This window comes from Fistularia commersonii, chromosome 24, assembly GCF_037954325.1.
Source record: "Fistularia commersonii isolate RoL2024-O1a breed Wild chromosome 24, RoL_Fcom_v1.0, whole genome shotgun sequence".
Taxonomy (NCBI): Eukaryota; Metazoa; Chordata; class Actinopteri; order Syngnathiformes; family Fistulariidae; genus Fistularia; species Fistularia commersonii.
In genome coordinates, this window is record NC_141307.1 from 8946164 (window position 1) to 8967949 (window position 21786).

At 43.9% G+C, this 21786-nt stretch overlaps 2 non-coding genes and 1 pseudogene across 2 annotated transcripts; all 3 read right to left on the bottom strand.

Annotated features, from left to right (window-relative positions):
• Nucleotides 1-10401: 10401 nt before the first annotated feature.
• On the bottom strand, nucleotides 10402-10520 carry LOC147220228 (5S ribosomal RNA). Its single transcript, XR_015108392.1, has one exon. It is a non-coding gene; the product is annotated as a 5S ribosomal RNA (ribosomal RNA).
• Nucleotides 10521-11715: 1195 nt separating this feature from the next.
• LOC147220229 (U1 spliceosomal RNA) lies at nucleotides 11716-11879 on the bottom strand. Its single transcript, XR_015108228.1, has one exon. It is a non-coding gene; the product is annotated as a U1 spliceosomal RNA (small nuclear RNA).
• A 633-nt stretch (nucleotides 11880-12512) lies between these two features.
• LOC147220230 (U2 spliceosomal RNA) lies at nucleotides 12513-12689 on the bottom strand (annotated as a pseudogene).
• Between the last annotated feature and the right edge of the window lie 9097 nt (nucleotides 12690-21786).

The following is a 21786-nucleotide window of genomic DNA, read 5'->3' on the forward strand; positions in this document are numbered from 1 at the left end:
TATGTGGAAAGGTAGCCCTACAGTATTGTCCAACACAAGAGATGCTGGCAGATGTTATGACAAAGCCTGCATCACAGTTTGAGTTGTTGAATTTTTCAAAGTTGAGTATTTTATTTTGATGTAAATGGGCAAAGATACCAATAATATGAGAGCAAGTGGGGGTGCTGTTAACTGAGAAATATGCTCTCAATTATTTTCCGTTTCATTTTGAAGGGCCAGTCCCAGCTTCCGGTCTGTCCGTTGTGTTTTTATTTGCTTGAAAATAAACGTAACCTCTTCCAGTTCTGCAAAGCATGAGACGTGTCACACATATTATTCCTCCGTAAAAGACCAAGCCGGTATTGAGGGGTAACACGCAGATCTACTGCTCAGATAACCTCTGACAACAGTTCTTATTCTTATATGTCTGATTGATTGGTAAACAGAGACAGTAGAAAATGTTATGGTGTATGCAAAGGCATGCGGAGGAATTACAAACAGCCAAAGAAACATCAGTTTATGTAATGGAAGATGATGATGATGATGAAGGATTGGTAATGTTTCAAGGAGGTCGTAGAGGACAAAGACCCCAGAGAGGGAGTACAGGAAGAATTAGATATCAGAGTGGAATTGAGAAAAGACAAAATAGACAGAGATGACTCATGTTGGCATTGTGGTAAAACAGGCCATTGGTCACGACAGTGTGGGCAAGAGCACCCTTACCAAGTGCACGCACCCCAACTCATTCAGGTGATGATGATGAAGAAGAGGAAGGACTAGAAAGTATAAATATAGCAAGTGCATGGGAACTACTGAATAATTTGACAGTAATAATACAGGAGCTTGCAAAACAGTTTTGACAAGAGCACTTCCAAAAATAAAATATTCAAACACAAAGATAAAAGTTCAAAGTGCCCATGGACACAGCAAAACACAAAAACTCACTGAAAAGATTAATATGACACATCCAAATACAAGCCGATCATGCCAAGTACAGATAATCATTGATCCAAGCAGTGGTGGGCTGTCAGGGCCTGCAAGGCCTTCTCTGCTGGCCCTAAGAAATATCTGAATCACAAACGTTAATTATATTTTATCCATGAATTTTTATTAAATAATTCCAAATGGTCGGTTCACTTCCTTTCATAGCTTTTCCCCTGGTTGTGCCGCTTCCAGACATATACTTTCATATTAACAATCACATTCCAGCCATAATTGGTTGTCAGGCAGGGTCAAAGTCAAAGGAATCTGCCTGTTGGGGGGCCTGCACAATCAGTTCTGCAAGCCCTTTACGCAAATAATAAGTGTTGATGACGCTGTTGCTTCAACCAATTAGATTTTGAGTTGGCGACATCAAAGCCTTCTAGCAGGCCATAGCAACATCAGCATATTCACACCCTCTGATTGCATAGTCAGAGAGTGGACAAGTGTATTAACGAGGAGAAGCGTACTCGCAAGCTGCGGACAGAAATATAGTTGTGTTTGTTTAATATTGGCATTGTCAACCCACAATGGCTGCAGGAGGAGAAGAAACGGATTCAGTTGCTCATATATTGTTAAAACTGTTTTCTAGATGGAGTTTTGAAGAAAAGCTGGGCATAGTAAAGAAAGCTTGGGTAACTCATAAGCTAGCGAACCTGTCACAACCAGGAAAAGGATTTGTTCGACATTTTCAAACCACAAACTACGACCGGTACCCCTGGGTCACAGGCTCCGAGTGTCACGACTCATTGGGTCCCCGGGCAAGCGGCACAGCAATCACAGCAATTATCCTCCGCACCTGGTGACCACACCGCACCAGGGAATAATCCCGCTAAACAGGCCTGAGTATAAAGGCGGACCCAAAGGTTCAGTCATTGTCTGATCTCATTAGGATAAGAAGTTCGTATTGTCCTCATCTCCACTTGTGTAGAAAGTCCCGGACTGAAAACCAATTAAACTACCTGCAATCCTACGTGCCTGTGTCTTTTTTTCAAAGAAGATGAGTTCAGCTGAGAGCAACTATGATATTGGGAATAGAAAGCTCCTGGCCATCAAGTTGGCTTTAGAAGAGTGGCGCCACTGGGTTGAGGGCGTTACCAACATCACTATCAGCCCAAGCAGCTGAAGTTATAGCATTGATAGAAACCTGCCAAGTAGCAGAAGGGATTGATGTAACAATTTACACTGATTGCCAATATGCCTATTCCACACTCTTTGTATTTGCAAAAATGTGGCAACAGCGAGGCATGGTGACGACTACAGGCAAAACAGTGACGCATGCAGCACTCTTAAGAAAACTGCTAGAAGTTATACTGCTCCCACGAAAATTAGAAGTAGTAAAATACAGAGCACATCACTCAGGAACAGATGATTTTACAAAAGGAAATGCCTTTGCTGACAAAATAGCAAAGGAAACAGAAAAACAAAAATACAGCATGCATGCTGAAAAACTATCTACCGCACCATCGTTAATTGACAATGATGTACTAAAAGATGCTCAGGAGAATGCGTCAGCTGCTGAAAGACAATCCTGGCTCAAGAGAGGAGCAACAGACTTCAATGGAATTTTGATGATAAATGAAAATGACCCATGGGCCTTGCCATGTGTCAACAGGAGGGATGGAGGTACTTACGTCAAAACACTTCTATACCATTATCCTAAATTCCTACTTAAAAAATTTGTGTGCACAATGTATAACATGCTTTAAAAATAATACTCAAGGAAACTAAGAACAAAGAAAGGAAGGTTTCCAGATCCACAATATCCTTTAGAAGTGATGGACATGGATTTTATTGAATTCAATTCTGTAGGAAAATATAGATATTGTTTGGTAATGATTGACAGCCACAGCAAATGGGTGGAAATTGCAACTATGACAGCGCAAAGACCAGACATCCCCCTCCCTTTTTTTGATATTTAATGTATTTTATTTCCTGAGTTGGCAACTTGCTCCTTTCCTCTCACTCACTGTTCGTAAGTATGTAGTACCACATTCCACCACAGGATGGCGTGAAACCAACTGTGATTAGTTTGCCGAGACGCGGTCACAGCATTAGTTCAGTGCTGTGTCGGCAGCAAAGAGGTTGGACGCCAGTAATGTGGCTAATGTCTGCGTTACAGGTAAAGAGTTATAACGACACGTAAATAGGTAAAAACGAGCGAAAGAGTCCCGGTGAAGTGAGTGAATGGCCGTTTAACTTGTAGGGTTGAGGTCAGCAGTAGCTTGGGTAGTGCTAATAGCATGCGATCGCTAGCCGCTAGCTAACTGTAGCCTCGTGGCGGGACTACTGTGTATTGGAGACGAGTGTCGGTTTGGAATGTGTGTAAATGTACGTGTACAGAGGGGAAATGGGAGCAATTGCTATACTGGTTTTGTAAATAAGGAAAACTGTGATTAGTTTGCCGAGACGCGGTCACAGCATTACAAAAGCTGATGCAGAAGCTGTAGTTAATCCTATCTGTAAATACATTCTGCCAACCCATGGCATACTGCAGAGAATAAATGAAGTAGTACACAATGGGTCAAGTTATGGACATTGACTTAAAGAGACATTGTTCTTATCATCCACAAACTGCAGGGTTAGTGGAAAGAACAAATGAAACAGTAAAAAACAGACTAAGAAAATGTATGGAACATACAGGAAAGACATGGCGAGAGTGCATATATATGGTAAAAATGTATATGCACATAGTTACCACAGTGAATGGTTTGACACCATTATAGATAGTACATGGTGGACCATTCAGGTTACCGATGACACATCCAGACCTAGAGAAGGCCCACACAGAAGAAACTTAGTGGAATACATTAGAAATACACGAAGGCAACGAGATGTAACAGACGCAAATGATCTGCCTGAATCTCAATCTGCTCCACAGGTGAAGGTCCGAGTTGGTGATTGGATCTTCGTGAAAGTCATAAAGAGAAGCTGTTGGAGTTCAGCACGCTGGGAAGGACCATTCCAAGTACTTCTGACCACGCCGACTGCAGTGAAAACTGCGGAACGATCCACTTGGATTCATAATCACACTGTAAGGTACTCCCTGTTGATCCTACTAACACTGGCTAGAGGAGAAGGCTGACTACAAAGGGGAGTAAGAAGGATAGTCTTACTCGTCTCAGGCAACAGCTGCATTTGTGAAGAAACCACCAGATCCCTAACCGTTTAGGTTGGAAGGATCCAGGATGAGCCCTCCAAAACAGGAGCACCCAACCCAGCAGGAGAAGGCAGAGACAAACAATGACAAGTCTGATGAGTAAAGAAGGACCTATCTCAAACTTATAAAGAACTATGAAATGAGAACAATGCTCCTCACTGTAACAGTCTCTGGTGGCAATTGATAAATATAACAGCAGGAGACCAAACTGATTGCTATGTTTGTACTGTAATGCCACTATCAGTGTCTCCTAACCCGTCTATACAACCTCATCCAACTAATGAAAGTGAAGGTCTGAAGTGGAGATGTGAAGCACAGCTGACAGATGATCATCAGTGAGAGGATCTATACCTGGATTTTGTAAACTTCATCATTGAAAATGTTTGTTCACAAATGTAGGTAGAGCCAAAGAGAACAAACATCTTCTGAGCATGTCTCCTAATGTTTGGAAAGTTCTCCTCCTTGAGAGAAGAGTAGAAATCCAGCAGAGATCCTGACTTAAAGTGCTCTGCCAGTACTACATCAGACTGCAGGTCAATGAGTTCCAGCTGAAAATCACTGGGTGCCTCATCCACACGGAAGGTAAAGAGAGAAGAAATCATGTGCATGTCATCCTCCATTGTTCTAAGATCCTCAAATCGCCTTGAAAACTCACCATACAATGCTTCTCACATGGATGAGTACCTGCAGAGGTTATCAGCTGAAGGTGTGACTTCTTTCAGGGTCAGCATGTGAGTGAGAGTGTTGCTCTCCTGTTGTCTTGAAAGCAACTGTATCTTTCTCATGAAAGCCTTCACCAGGCTGTGCATTTCATGCACAAAAAGGCCCTTGCCTTGCAGCTTGGTGTTCAGTTCATTCATCAGTGCAGTCACATCAACAGCAAATGCAAAATCTGCCATCCTGTCCTCATCTGCAAGCTCTGGGATGGCCTTGCCTTTTGTCTCACAAAACTCCTGGATTTCTGCTTTCAGATCCCAGACTCTTTTTAGCACTTTGCCCAGGCTGAGCCATCTCATAGAAGTGTGGTAGCCAATGTCACTGTGCTCACTCTCATGCTCCTCCAGAAGTGTTATAAACTGTCTGTGATTCAGTGCCCGCGCCCTGATGAAGTTAACTCTTATAGTAACAACATCGATAACATGGTTAATTTTTAGCACTGATGTGCACAACACATGTTGGTGTAAAATACAATGTAAAAATACCAATTTCTGATCAGGGTTAATTTCAGTCACTTTATCCTGCATGCGTTTTAAAAGTCCGACATTTCTCCCTGTAAGATTTGGACAACCGTCCTTGGTGACACCTGCCAGTCTGTCCCATTTCAGTCCCAACGTGTCCATACAAGCATTTACCTCAGTGAAGAGATCGCTCCCTGTCGTCATCCCTTTTAACGACCGCATTGCTGCCAGCTCCTCCGTAATCTTGAAGTCCGGCGCTATCCCACGGACAAATACGAGTAGCTGGGCTGTGTCGCGGACATCACAACTCTCGTCCAAAGCCAAGGAGAAAACGTCAAAACTTGGCACTTCACGTTGCAACTGTAGCTCCAGATTCCCCGCAATGTCCTCGATCCTTCTCGTCACGGTTCGCCTGGACAGCGGGACTTGCTCAAATGCCGCTTTTTTTCAGGGCATATTAGTGCTGCAGAGTCTACCAAGCACTCTTTCACAAACTCCCCCTCTGCGAATGGCTTGCTGTTTTTGGCTATTTTGTGGGATATCACGAAGCTGGTCTTGGTTGCTGCATCCCTGGATGTATGAAGCTTGGTAAAAAAGCCTTGCTGCGTTTGCAGCTTGGCTAGCAAAGCTTCCAATGTCCGCGTTCTTTCGTCATCAGTCAGGTTTTTATATTTCTCTGCATGTTTCGTCTGGTAATGCCGACTCAAATTGTAGTCCTTAAACACGACGATCTGCTCCCCGCAAACTAAACACACAGCTTTACCTCCAACTTCAGTAAATAAATACTTAGCTGTCCAATTTTTGTTGAAAATCCTACATTCGGCATCTACCTTTCTCTTTTTAGCCTGAGCGGATATTTTTGAGAGCGAAAATTGTCTTCTTGTGATTCAATCGCGCGCATGTCTTGATATTCGCATTACGTCATTATGTGCGTGAATTAAGAAAAAAAACAACAACTTCAGAATAAAAGCAGTGCAGCTTTAGCCCATGAATGAGGTGAAATTGGAAAGTATGTTTATTTTGTAATTTCCAATTAACCTTACACTGGCGGTCAGAGTCAACCAAAGGTATGTGGCCCGGGCCATACAATGCCCAGGTCTGTTATACAAGGTATGCTCAGGCATTTCCTACAAAGGACCAAAAGTCAGTTACAGTTGCCAAAGTATTGTGGGAAAGTACTTTGTTCATTATGGACTACCCGCTAGAATACATTCAGACCCAGGTAGAGATTTTGAAAGCCGCCTCATAAAAAAACTCTTATCCATGCTTGGAGTAAGAAAGTCGCACACCTCACCTTATCATCCGCAAGGTGATGCTCAACCAGAACATTTCAACAGAACACTTCTCTCAATGCTTGGAACTCTTGAAAATGTGCAGAAACAAAACTGGAGTCAACATATCAGTCAGTTAGTACATGCGTATAATTGCACTAAAAATTAGTCCACTGGATATTCCCCATACTACTTAATGTTCGGGCGCAATGCCAGATTGCCTGTTGACCTCTGTTTTGGTACAGCTCTCGACGGTAATTCAGAGACGTCTCACCTACAGTATGTGGACAAAATGAGAAAAGAACTCCAAAAAGCTTACCATTTAGCTGCAGAGTGTGCAACCAAGAGCCATCTGAGAAACAAAACCTGTTATGATCAATGAGTAAGAGACCAACCTCTACAAGAAGAGTCCTCATAAGAAATGTTGGCCTAACTGGGAAACAAACTACAAGATAGATGGAAATCCACACCCTATATTGTGATTAAAAAGTTTTCCAACTTACCTGTATACAGAGTCAAACCCGAACAAGGAACTGGAAGTGTCAAAACTCAACACAGAGACCACCTTCTACAAATTGGTTATCTTGTCAGGATTCCAGATAATTCTGAACAAACTAAAAGAGTCAGAACACCAGTTACCAGGAGACAACATACTCTAAGACATCAAACACATCCCCAAAATGATCAGACATCTGACATCTCTTCAAACTCTGAATCTGAGTATGAGTGTGTCTACGAGTGCCCAACCTATGATAAGGTCAGGAAACCACTGTCCATACCAGACCGAACCACCCCAGAGCATACTTCCTTTGAAAATTTCCCCTCATCTGAGAGTGAACCGGAGGTGGAGAAAGTACATTCTGTCAGTTCACAGGAAGAGGAATATCAGTCCTCCAACGAGGAAGCAGATACTAATGATACAGCTGAAGACACTGATGTGGAGTTGAGAACTCAAACCAGCCCTAGAAGCAGAAAGTCAACGCGTGAAGTAAAACCAGTGATCCGCTTGACCTATGATAAACCTGGAACTCAAGCTGGGGAACCTGTGACTATTGTGCACCAGAGCATGGTCATTCACTTGAACCTCAGTGCCAGAGGAAACCCTGATCTTGTGAAACATCCTGAAACATGCCCCTACAGATCTAAGTCTAAACAGTACAGTTAGATGAGGACATCTACACCTTTTAGAAGGGGGAGGATGTAGCCCGTCTAAAATTTCATTACAGACCATACAGGCTAAAATGTAAAGATGTTTTAACATTTAAGTAAAATTAAATAAGACTGAAATGGCTGTAAAACATTTAATATTTCATGTTTAAAATGTGTTCATAAATGGTTAAAAACAAGGTTTAATCTTATCTAAGGTTGTTGTCATTTATTTGGGAATCGTGCTTTTAATCGCCACAAGCTTGTGTGAAACGTACAGCTCAACATGTGCTTTTGTTTGCATCCGAACTTGTTAAGTGTCAATATGGTATTTTCTTGAATTGTATTGGTTGATGTACACTTAGTGTCCAATCCCATGCGTGAGGGCGGGATCTGAATGAGGAAGGCAATAGAACATCTAGGCGCGAGGCATTCGACTGCTGCGATTGCCGAGGGAAGTTTGTGAAGCTAAGCTGAAAGGAGAATGGTCATAAAACATTGTGGATGCAGAGTCTACGTTGCTGTTTTCGACTATTTAACCCTGTGATGAGTGAGTACTCGATGTATATGATTTTTATGCTTAGACGATATGTTTAAGTGCACATATGCGATGCTAATCGAGCGTTAGCATTGTTAGCATTTTACCGCGAGTTAATTTCATACTCTGTATGAAAAGTATATGAGCTTGGAATTGGAGACCTTTGATGCTCAGTGGACCGAGAGGAATTCTCTGGACGTTTCTGCTGAGGCTTAACCGATGAGTTTCACCGAGTGCACTTCGTGATGCTGTGATGCCAAGTCATTGCTAACCCGTTTGCCGAGAGAGAATCGCATGGTGATGGACAACATTTGACTATCCATTGCTTCAACACCAAAAGGATTAGTGAGTACATCAAAGCACATGCATTTTATTTTGGGGCTTGTGAACAAGTGAAACAGACATTTTCTGTTTTTCTGGTCCAACGATCCCGAGCATCGAATCAGGCCTGCCACGATTGAACTTTCTGAGAAAAACAAAAAGGACTTTAAGGTTATGGTTTTCGAACTGGACTGAACTTGAAGGGATGTACATGGTTTTTGAATATGTTTATGTAGTTGCAAAGCGACAAAATCTCAAATGAACGCACTACCAATTTTATTTAATTTTTCTTTCTTTTAATTTTGTGAAACTAAACTTTAAATTTGTACGTAAAGAGATCTGTCTTTGTCTTCATTCATATTTTATCCTTAGGAGATGGAGGCACCGCTATAATCAAAAAGCATAAATAAGTTAAAGTTATGAAAAAATTAGGTAGGTATAATTGTTTCTCCTGTTTACCATTGAAAATTTCATCTAAGTAACATTCCCAGGGCCCAAATCATTGTACTATCACTGCATTAACTAAGAGGTTGATACCTAGCTACTTGGGTTGGGTGCTACACTACTCTAACCAAAAATCATCAGACACTCTTTACCTTAGGCTACAGCCTAAGGCTAAAGCCTAAGGTAAAGAGGGAGCTATCAAAGGCCATACCAGGACTCGTATGCACGGCAGGACCGTTAATGACAAGAGAAAGAGAAAATTAAATAAAATACACATGGAAAAAGGAAGAAGACTACAGATGCAGTATTTGCGCCGAGAATGCTCATAAAGATAATACAGAGAAGGCCGGTGGGAGCCGCATTGCCTTTTTGTACACCTTGAAAAGTCGTACGACAGGTTGCCAAGAGAGGAGCTCTGGTATCCTATGAGGAAGTCGGGAGCGGCAGAGAAGTGTGTTACACTGGTGCAGGACATGTATGCTAGCTGGGAGACAGTGGTGCGGTGTGCTGTAAGACGGGACCAGAGAAGTTCAAGGTGGAAGCGGGACTCTGTCGGGGATAGGCCCTGAGCCCCTTCTTGTTCGCAACGGTGATGGATGAGGGTAGACGTGAATCTCCACGGACCGTGACCTTTGCAGATGCCGTTGTGATCTGTAGTGAGAGCAGAAAACAGGTGGAGGTCAAGATAAGATAAGATAAGACCTCCGTCTCGCCCTGGAGACGGAGGTCCCGGTGGAGGCCGATGTTCCTGCTTTACAGAAAACAACATGGCTGATGCATCTTCCGCATCTGCCCAGTCACGTGGTGCACGGCCCCTCGACAGGACGCCGAACCATCAAAGTAAACCCAAGACTTCAACAACCAGACTCCTAGGAATATGATGAATGAATGGGGAAAAATGAAAGAGAGCCAAAGGTTGAAGCGCTGACTACTGGCGACCGCAAAGGAGCAGAGACGAGTATAAAAACAAGCGGGGAGGGCATCGAAGAGGATGAAGAGTTCAAAGGCAGTGGGTCCTGATGACGTACCGTACATGTGGAGGCATGGAAGTGTCTAGGAGAGCCAGTGGTACGTAGGTTAGCGGCTGGATTACTCAACAGCGAGAGGCACAAACGAGAGAAAAAGAAATTCAGCACACATGGAGAAATACTGTACAGGGATGACGAGAAAGGCGGCGAGCGACGGACGGAGGCGGCGAGACAACGGAAAGTAACCGAACAAGGTAAGGCGGGGAACTATGACTGAGCGCGTGTCGCGCCGGGCTTGACGGTGACTCTGGTGGGACAGACACAAGGGAATGAGCGGCGTGTGTCCGTGTGTGAAATACTGGCGCTCTTGAGAGACAGCACCTCCTGCTGTTGACAGAGGGGACGAACATAAAAAAGCTTACGGCACCTGGTATTCCCAGGCGGTCTCCCATCCAAGTACTAACCAGGCCCGACCCTGCTTGGCTTCCGAGATCAGACGAGATCGGGCGTGTTCAGGGTGGTATGGCCGTAAACGTGAGAGGCCCGCGCGGAAGGGCACTTTATAAGCAGCCGTCCTCTGTCCTTTCCACCTCCAGTCATTCCCACATCTGTCAGGAGCTCCTTCTATTTAGTCGCCATGATTACAGCCAGTGGCGCCCAAGGCTACTCGAACCGAACATCATCAGACACTTTTTACCTTCGGCTGCAGCCTAAGGTAAAGGGGGAGCTGCCAAAGGCCATACCAGGACTGGTATGCACGGCGGGACACTTCATGACAAGAGAAAGAGAAAAATAAATAAAATAAACATGGAAAAAAGGACGAGTACCACAGATGCAGTATTTGCGCCCAGAATGCTCATAGACAAGTACAGAGGGGGCCGGCGGGAGCCGCATTGCCTTTTTGTACACCTAGAAAAGGCCGACGACAGGTTGCCAAGAGAGGAGCTCTGGTATCCTATGAGGAAGTCTGGAGCGGCAGAGAAGTGTGTTACACTGGTGCAGGACATGTATGCTAGCTGGGAGACAGTGGTGCGTGCGGTGTGCTGTAAGACGGTACCAGAGAAGTTCAAGGTGGAAGCGGGACTCCGTCGGGGATAGGCCCTGAGCCCCTTCTTGTTCGCAATGGTGACGCACGGGCGGGCTGACGGATGAGGGTAGACATGAATCTCCACGGACCGTGACCTTCGCAGATGCCGTTGTGATCTGTAGTGAGAGCAGAAAACAGGTGGAGGTCGAGATAAGATAAGATAAGATAAGATAAGATAAGATAAGATAAGAACAACTTTATTAATCCCGAAGGAAACTGTTGTGCCAGAGTTCCAGAAAATATAACAGTAATAAATAATAAAAGGCAGAATTAGAAATCAAAATAAACTATAAACTGTAAAGTGTCTCTGTGAAACTATAGAGAGGTGGGGGTATGCTCTGGAAAGGAGAGGAACGAAAGTTAGTCGCAGCAAGACAGCATACATGTGTGGGGATGAGAGGAACTCGGGTGGAACGGTGAGGCTACAGGGAGTGGAGATCAAGAAGCAGGAGCATTTCAGGGACTTGGACACTCTGGATTGTTTTCTGGCCCGATCGTAAATCCACGCTTTCGCGGTGCACCTGCCATGTGCAACGACAACTCCCTGGTTGGGTCACAGCCCGGCCAGGGAGGGTGGGCGCGCGCGACCATAAACAGTGAACCCGGCCTCCAGCGATACAGACTTGCTCTTGAACAGCACGACAGGGGAGGGCGCGGCCACAGTCCCCCACTACCAGAAATTATGCAGTCGAGATTCCCACATTTGGGGAATTCGCAGGGGTCAGCACAGCCGCAGTGCAATGGCTGAGCCTCGCCCTGGGTGAACCACCTTCTTGATCATGGTATCTCCCCTGCCAGGTAAGTATGAGTCGTCCCGCGCACGGACCGCTTTCACACGCACGCCGTTCTCAGTCGGGGGGGAACCCACGCGGACTCTTCCGGGAGCTCACACGCGATCCCTCTCCCGCGCGCACACACACACACACGCGCATACGCGCACACACGCACACGCGCACACACGCACACACACAAACACACTCCGTCAAAAAACCGTCAACTCTGAGTTCTGACGGGCTGGGACGCCGAAAACGACACGGACGCTTCAATTTTCACGAAGAAGTCAGAGGACAACCGGAACACGTTCCGTCCGTCCTCCTGATGCCGCGAGGGGTTTCTGCCGCTCTACGACCGGGAGAACTTCCCCCTGAGCCCAGTCTGACACAGTCTATCGGGGGCAATCCATCCGTTTCAAATGCGATCCATTTAGGCTCAGTTCTGGTCCATAGTGGGATTTTATCGGGCTGCACGGGGCGAATGGTAGGGACAGGGTTTCAGGCAGACACGCTCGTGTGTCGCTATCTACCGCTCCCTACCGGCAGAAACAGCGGGGACAGTGTCGCTGGTCACGCAGGGCACAGACAAGATCTGGATCCCGTGTGTGTCGGTTACGTATGACGTTGTTGGAGGCCACGGCAACCTTGACATCGGACACAGAAGCGGGGGGGTGCACCGTTCCCGGAGATACGAAGCGCGGAGTGGACGGAGCAAGCCCCTATTCCATCTCGCTATTCCAAAAATCAATTTAATATTTGGTCCCCAGATAGGGGACGTATCAGATATTAAACTGATAGGAACAGATACTACACTTGATCTTAGCCAAAAGGCCAAGAAGCGATAGCCCCGCGCCCTCGCTCGACGCCAGCGCATTCCCCGCACCGTCAGCTTCACTCACGACTTCATACTAGAAACAACATGGCTAAAGCATCTTCCGCATCTGCCCGGTCACGTGGTGCACGCCCCCCCGACAGGACGCCGAAGCATCAAAGTAAACCCAGGACATCAACAACCAGACTCTTGGAATCGTTTCCCCTTCAAATCCACCTGGAATGTGGCAAAAAGTCGCCCGTGAGGAGAAAAGACACAGGTGGAAACGGGACGTTTGCACCGCTCACGATACACTGGGCTGCAAACGGGCGCCATCTTGTGAACCCGTCCGGTTACCGCATTGTTGCGACCAGCTCTCACAGAGACTCGTTGCTCATCGCCGGGAAACACAATTCAAAAAACGTCACGAACACAAGACAACAGTAAAATGGATTTAAATCCACATTTACATTTAATTACATTCATGTTTTCGTCACTACCAGCAGAACAATTTTTAAACACGACGGTAAATCATCTCGTCCCGTGGCGAACACCCACTGGACCCCGGCACCCCAAACAGCCTTCGACGGCCTTGAACGCTAACCCCGCCCCGCACCGGCTAATACCGGCTGTTACGACGACTGCTGGTCCGGACGGAGCCGATCGCGCTCGGTTAGACCACCGCTTTTTCGTTGTCGTTTGAGTCGCCAACATTCAATTACCGACGCGCTCCGAGGCAAGATGGCGGAAGACCGCGAGCTAGTCTGTTTGGCTAGCGGAGCGGCTTAGTTAGCCTTACCTCAGCTCACGAAATCTGTGACGTCGTCGAGATTTCTCGGCCGAAAGGCCCTAAATTACCGTCAAAAATCACCGGGAGTTGCTTCGCGGTTGTTATAAACACGGTCAATTCGGTTGTAGGTCCAGAAATCGTCACTATTCTCTGTAAAAGTGAACTTACGTCGCGGGGCTGGACAGCGCTCTTGACCGGGAACACATCGTGGAACCCCGGAGCCTTCAGGGACCGACATAAACGGCCATAAACTCTTCGGTTCAATTCTACTTCGAACTATTTAAATTAATTCTACTTCAAACTATATGAATTAATTCTAATTCTAACCATATGAATTAACTGTACTTTAAATTATGAATTAAGAAAAGAGATGTAGGACCTGTGGAATCCCCTCCGTGGACACTTTCATCCCGAGTCCCGCTTCTCTGTACTCTTATACTGGCATTCTGTGGCTTAACTGATGCCAGACCACCATCGATGACATGCAGAGGTTTTTAAATGCACTGAATGGAGAGAAGTTCTGACACACTGTTGATGAATCAGGTCCAAGTCCAGTCACCCAGCAGCCCAGGAGTCTCCTTCTGTGCGCCGGTCTGCTCCAAGACCTCCAACATCATCCCCGTCTGCAGGAAAACAAAGAACCACAGGACCCTGGGTACAGATCTCCCATCCTGGCTCTGTAGGAGTGACTGACGTCCTCTGAGCACCTTGTTGTTCTTTCTTACCTGAGATCCAACACCGACCCGCCCTGGCCCCCTGCTGTTCACCTAGAGTGAGCAGGACCAGAGGAGATGCCGTGATAATGAGCACTGTTGTGCAACTTGAAAGTCCTAGAAAGTGACATCTGGACATCTGGAGCTCATCTGAATATAAACCACAGCGGGTAAAAACACAAACACATAAGCTGCACTTGTCTGTAAACTGCAGGTGTTCACATTGTAACGAGATATTTACACATTAACCTTTTTTTTTTTAATTTTAATTAGATACATACTGTTAACATTTGCAAATATGTCCTGGAAAAGCAGTGCCTGTAACACGGCTGATGGAAAATGTTCATAATGAATAAAACAAGGAAAAGTTCATCCATTTTTTATCCCCACTTTGTCCCAATCCGAGTCATTTTTGGCTTTGAACATTTCACTCTCTGTTGCTATTCAACTATGAGAGACAGTGCTGGGGTTAAAGAGATTTAATAAATTAACTGGTAAATTCTTCAGTAAAATAAGTATTTGGTTACCAATAAACAAGATATCACAGAGCTCCCACAGACCTGTCACTTCTTTTCTAAGATGCCCCTCTGTTCTCCACACCTTACCTGTATTAATGGCACCTGTTTGAACTGGTTACCAGGATAGAAGACACCTGTCCACAACCTCAAACCGTCACACTCCAAACTCAATCAGGCCAAGACCAAAGAGCTGTCTAAGGACACCATAAACAAAAATGTAAACCGGCACCAGGCTGGGAAGACTGAATCTGGACTAGTAAAGCAGCTTGGTGTGAAGACATCAACTGTGGGAGCAATTATTAGAAGATGGAAGACATACAAGACCACTAATAATCTCCCTCCATCTTGGGCTCCACACAAGAGCTCACCCCGAGGGCTCAAAATGATGAGACGCCCACAGGGGGACCTAGAGAATAAGCCGCAGAGAGCTGGGACCAAAGTAATAAAGGCTACCATCAGTAACACACTACGCCGCCAGGTACTCAAACCCTGAAGTGCCGAAGGTGTCTCTCTACTGAGATAGTATGTGTCCCATCACGTCATCTAAATTTACTGGAGGGCATTTGGATGATCCAAAAGAGGACTATGAATGTCCTATGGTCAGATGAAGCCAAAATATAACTTTTTAGTAAAAGCTAAGTGTGTCGTAGCTGGGGGAAGGAATGCTGAATCGCATTCAAAATAACACCATTGCCAGTGTGAAGCATTGCTTTGGGGCTGTTTTTCTACAAAGGGACCAAACGACTGATCAGAAAGGCTGAAAGGAAAGAATTAATGCGGCCATGGATTCTGAGATTTGGAGTGAAAATCTCCTTCCATTTGCAGGAGCATTGAAGATGAAACGTGGCTGGGTTTCAGTATGACAATGATCCCAAACACACCGCCCGGGCAATGAAGGAGTGGCTTTGTAGGCAGGATCTACAAGAGGTAAGAGGTCTGCATGGAGGAATGGGCCAAACTACCAGCAACAGTGTGTAAAAACCCTGTGAATACATCAAGGGTAGGCAAACCCTTCAGCCGAAGGGGATATTCAAATCTTCGTACTTTTTAAGACCTTAAAACACTTTATAGCCTTGCCTTTGACACTTTATGGTTTTATTTGTATTTCTTATTCTCCCTCCTTCCGACTATTATTTATTATTGTTATGTTTTACTTGAAACTCTGGCACAACAATTTCCTTTGGGATAAATAAAGTTGTTCTTATTCTTAAACAGGCCACATCTGGCCCATCAAAGATTGGTACAGAATTCATGCTTGATATGTATGATTGGATCAACGAATGTGGGAGCTCAAACTGGAGATTATCAATTTTTGGAGCTACTTCAGAACTCTTGAGAATTTATCCTGAACTGAATAACACGGATTGGCTTTGTTATTTAACATTTACTGTGGACCTACTGACACACATGAATGAGCTGGACGTGAAGATCCAACCGAAAAAACGGTTTGTGAATGAAATGCAAGCAAATGTCAGAGCCTTCAAAACCAAGTTGGTTTTATTTTCAAAGCAAATATCAAAAGAGTCTGATATGTACTGTTCACAAATACATTTTTTGTTTTACATGTATCATATTGTCAAATTTTAAAAGTCAATCCGGCCCCTGAGCCAAAAAGTTTGCCCGCCCCTGGAATACCTTATGAAGACTTTTCAGAAAACCTTTGACCTGTCATTGCCAGCAAAAGGTATATCAGAAAGTATTGCAATGAATGTTTATTCCTGACCAACTACTTATTCTCCATCATTATGTCCAAATAAGTTTGTTAAAAATCAGACAATGAGATTTTCTGTCTCTCATCGTTGAAGTATACCAATAATGAAAATGAAAGACCTCTATCATGTTTTTAAGTGGGAGAACTTGCACAATTGTTGGCTGACTAAATACTGTTTTGCCCCACTTTATCTGGATACTGGGCACTGACACCTTTTCAAATCAACATTTTAAAATGAGCTGATTTCAACTGTAATGATCATTTTGATCTTATTTTCATCAAATTGTCAAATATTCAAATACAACATTCAAGTTTTTAGTTTCACCTATGAACAGAGTGATGGCAATCAGCACCAACAACACACTGAAGTCTCACAGCACCTTGACTGGACTGAAAATCAATGTCAAAATTAAGCTATGACAAACAGTGAACCTCTGCGTGAATTCTGTCCTCTTTAAACATATCTTGAACCCCCGGTGCATGTCTTTGTGATAACAAGTCTTAACTTCTCACTCCAAACTTACCTGAAACACAATAACAAATAAAATCTTCAAAGGGTACAGAAGAGACCTGCATGTTTTATTCCTCAACCGAGCCAAGGCTTCTTAATCCATCCCCACATCTGTCATATGGGAGGCCTTCAACCTCTTCCAAGTGCATGAAACCACCACAAACCTGGTCAGAAGCTTCCTCCAGCATTTCTTCTTCTGTAAAATAACCACAGAGTACAAAACATGGTGATCATTGGAAGTGGGCTTCAGGGCAGGCTGCGTCACATCCCCTCTAGCCTTTACCATGGCAATGGAGATGATCACCGGTGCATCTCGGTGGAACGACGGAGGGGAGCTACTGCAGGCTTGACAGCGGCTGCCTCCGATTCGTGCCTCCAAATAATTATTGGAAAAGCCCCCCAGTACAAAAGTCAAAGAACATGAAATGACCACCTAGATCCCCACCATCACTTCTATCAAATGCCAGCTGGAGAAGCTTCACTCCAACACTACCTGGGGAAGAAGAAGTTGGAAGCCAACAAGTGTCAAGCATAAGGCCCTGACCCTGGCATTCAAAACCACCTCAGGAACAGGTCCAGCATATCTGAACAAAATGATAAGACCTTATGCTCCCGGCAGAGAGCTGCGTTCCTCTAATACAAACCTACTAGCAGTACCTTTTGCTCGCTCTAAGCGATCTCAGGCAAAACTGTTCTCAGTTCTACTACCTCAGTGGTGGAACAAACTTCCAGAAGCAACAAGACTAGCATCATCTATCTCAACATTCAAGAAACAGGTAAAAACTGTTCTCTTTCAGGACTTTTTACTGCGCTGATGCCCCAAGTCAGGTGAGGCAGCAAGTTAGGCTATGCAGTGTCTGTGTGTGTGTGTGTGTGTGTACGTTTGTGTATGTCTTTGTCAAAAAAAAACAAAAAAAAAAAGCTCACTAACCCACGCTTACTGTTCTGTATATTTCATGTGCATCATGTATTTTGCAGGTGTATTTGCAAGTGTATTTGCAGTCCCTATGTCCTCTATTGTAAGTCGCTTTGGATAAAAGCGTCTGCCAAATGCAATGTAATGTAATGTAATGATTTATGGACGTAGTGAGAGAGGATATGAAGGTAGTTAGTGTGAGAGAGGAGGATAAGAGAATAGAGTTAGATGGAGAAAGTTGACCCGCTGTGGCGACCCCTGAAGGGAAAAGCCGAAAGAAGAAGAAGAAGAAGAAGATCTGGTGAACGAATATGCTGATTAGGAATGACTACACAATATTAAAACCACATACTGTATAAATTCACTCAAATTCAGTCCCAAGAATGGAAGATAAAGCCATTTGGTAAAAAATGTTTATCTTGCCAAGTTGAAGGCATTCCTTAAATCTGGTGTTTGTTGCTGACATATGCTGGATTGGACGGGACTTCGCATTATATATTTTACATTTACTGAAATCCAGCCCTGTGTTTTAAAAGATAGAACCATTTGGTCAAAATTATTTATCTCACCAAGTTGAAGCATCTTGGGAAATGTTTTAAATATCAAGGGAATTCTTTAAAACTGGTGTCTGGTGGTTAAATATGTCGAATTGAACGTGATTCTACACAATGTATGTTGAATTTACAATAATCCAGCCGCAGGTTTAAATGATAAAGCCAGTTGGACATCAAGTATATATCTCACCAAATTGAAGTCATTTGGAATAAGTTGTAATTATTTTTTCATTCTTTTAAGCTGGTGTCTGGTAATGAAATTTGCTGATAAGGATGTGGTTCTATACAATACAGAATAAACACAATGTATAAATTCACTCAAATCTAGCCATATGAATGAAAGAAATAGCCATTTGGTCAAGAGTGTTTATCTTACCAAGATGAAGATTTTTGGCACAAACTGTAAATAACTTTTGGATTCTTTAAAGCTGGTGTCTGTTGCTGACATATACTGGATAGGATGTGAATCTACACTATATATATTATATTTACTTAAATCCAGCCTCAGGTTTAAAATAAAGAGCCAGTTGGACGGTAAGTGTTTATCTCACCAACATGAAGGTTTTTGGCAGAAGCTGTCAATAAATTTGTAATTCATTAAACCTGGTGTCTGGGGATTAAATATGCTGAATTTTATCTGATTCTTCACAACATCAAATCCACACAATGTATAAAATCACTAAAATCCAGTTGCAAGAATGAAAGATAAAGCCATTATTTCCAAAAAAATTATCTCACAATTGAAAGGTTTTGGAACAAGTTGTTAATTACTTTGGAATTCTTTGAGGCCCATTTCTTTTGTTGAAATATGTTGAAATGGATGTGATTATACACAATCTTAAATCCACACAATGCATAAATTCATTATTATCCAGCCGAAGAATGAAAGATAAAGCCATTTGGTAAAAAATGTTCATCTTGCCAAATTGAATGAATTTGGAACAAGTTGTAAATTACTTTTGGATTCTTTAAAGCAAGTGTCGGTTTCTGAAATGTGCTAGATAGGAAGTGATTTTACACACTTAATGTCACATTTACTGAAATCTGACATCCTATCTTTAACCTAAAAACAAACAAAAATGTGCAATATCTCATTTCTGTGCAATATTCAGAAACTGTGCAATATTTCATCTCATAACAGCTACACTGTGCAATATTTCATCTCATCTCATAACAGCTACACTACAACGTTCCCTTCTATCATACTATTGTGCACTCCTTACCTCACTTGTTACTAAGACACTTATAGTTTTATCACTGCTTACTAAGACACTTTATAGTTTCACTGAGACACTTTATAGTTTATAGTTTATTTATATTTCTAATTCTGCCTTTCTTTATTATTTATTACTGTTATATTTTTCTGTAACTCTGGCACAGCAATTTCCTTCGGGATTTATAAGGTTGTTCTTATTCTTATTCTTATTCTTATTCTTATTCTTAAATCCAGCCGAAGGTTAAGAGGATAAAGCCATTTGGAAAAAAAATGTGTTTATCTCAAGAGGTTTGAGGTTTTAGGCAGAAGTTGTAAATAACTTTGGAATTCTTTAAAGCTGGTGTCTGGTGATGAAATATGCTGAATAGAATGTGATTCTACACAATTTATGTCACATTAACTGAAATCAAGCCGCAAGTTTCAGAGATAAAGGCATTTGGTCAAAAAGTGTTAAACACATGAAGTTGAAAGACTTTGGCACAAGTTGGAAATAACTACGCGATTCGTTAAAGCAGGTATGTGGTGGTCAAAAACGTTTAAAAGAATATCATTCCATAAAATATATGTCACATTTACTGAAACCATGCATCAGGTTTAAAGGATAAGCCCATTTGGTAAACAAGTGTTTACCTCCACAGTTTGAAGCTTTTTCACGCAAGTTGAAAATAACTTTGGAAATCATTAAAACTCATGTCTGGTGCTGAAATATGCTTAATGGCATGTGATACTACATAAAATACTTCACAATTCCCAAAATCCAGACGCAGGTTCAAAAGATAAAGCCATTTGGTTAAATAGCTTATCTAACCAAGTTTAAGCTTATTGGAACACCTTTTAAATCACAAGATAATTCTCTAAAGCTGGTGTCTGGTGCTTAAATATGCTGAGCAAGATATGATTCTACAAAATTTTTGTCAGATTTAATGAAATCAATCCGCAGGTTTCAGAGATAAAGCTATATGGTCCAAAAGTGTTTGTCTCACGAATTTGAAAGATTTTGGCACAAGTTGTAAATAACTTTGGAAATGGTTAATGCTGGTGTCTGGTGCTGAATTATGCTGAATAGGATGTGATTCTATACACTATATTTCACATTTACTGAAATCATGCTATATGTTGAAAGGATAGTGTCACGAGTCGGGGGCAGACTCGGGCAGGGAACCACACCAACAGGGCTGGAATCCGATCTCTTTATTTAGGCAGGGTCTCAGTAGAGTTATAGCAGAGTTACAATACTCTGGCGCCAGGCAGTGCGTGCCACTGCTCTTTATGGGGATGTTGATTAGCGGCGGCTGGGCGCTGATTCTCAATTGGACCGTGCCGTGTCTCCTCGCGGCTGCCGAGGATAGCGTCCCACGGAGCCGGCCTGGGCGGTCGGGGTGGAATTGCCGTATTAACGAGGGGTCCAGGATCCGCCGAGCCGGAACCCAGGATCTTCCCTCCTGACCATAGCCCTTCCAGTCCACCAGATATTGCAAATGATACACATTTCTTAAATCCAATTTCGTGAAAATCTGGGCCCCGTGGAGCAGAGTAAAAGCCAAGTCAATAAGGGGAAGTGGGTACTTGTTCCGGATGGTGATCCTGTTCAGACCCCGGTAGTCCACGCAGGGTCTGAGGCCCCCATCCTTCTTCCCCACGAAGAAGAACCCCGCCCCGGCCGGAGAGGTGGATGGTCGTCGCCAGGGAATCTCTGATATACTCTTCCATGGCGGTTCTCTCGGGTCTTGACAGATTATATAGTCGACCTCTGGGTAGAACTGCGTCCTGCTGGAGGTCTATGGCGCAGTCATAAGGCCGGTGAGGGGGGAGGGTCAGGGCTTTATCCTTGTCGAATACCCGGGTGAGGTCATGATACTCGGAAGGGACGCAGGATAGGTCCGGGGTTAATGGTCGATCTGGGGCTGCGGAACTACCGGGGGTTGGGGCGGAGGTCAGACAGGTTGCATGGCATGATGTGCTCCAGGTCTGGATTTTGCCGGCGGCCCAGTCGATGTGGGGATTTTGTAGTTGCAACCAGGGGAACCCGAGCACCAGGGGGGAGTGAAGTCCAGACAGGATGGCGAAGGAGATTGATTCGGAATGGTTACCAGAAATCCGGATACGGACGGCGACGGTCTGGCGCTGTACATGGGCCAGCCGGCGGTTGTTCAATGACAGGGTGCAGCGGGGTGGTTGGATAGCTGTGGTGGGGATGAGG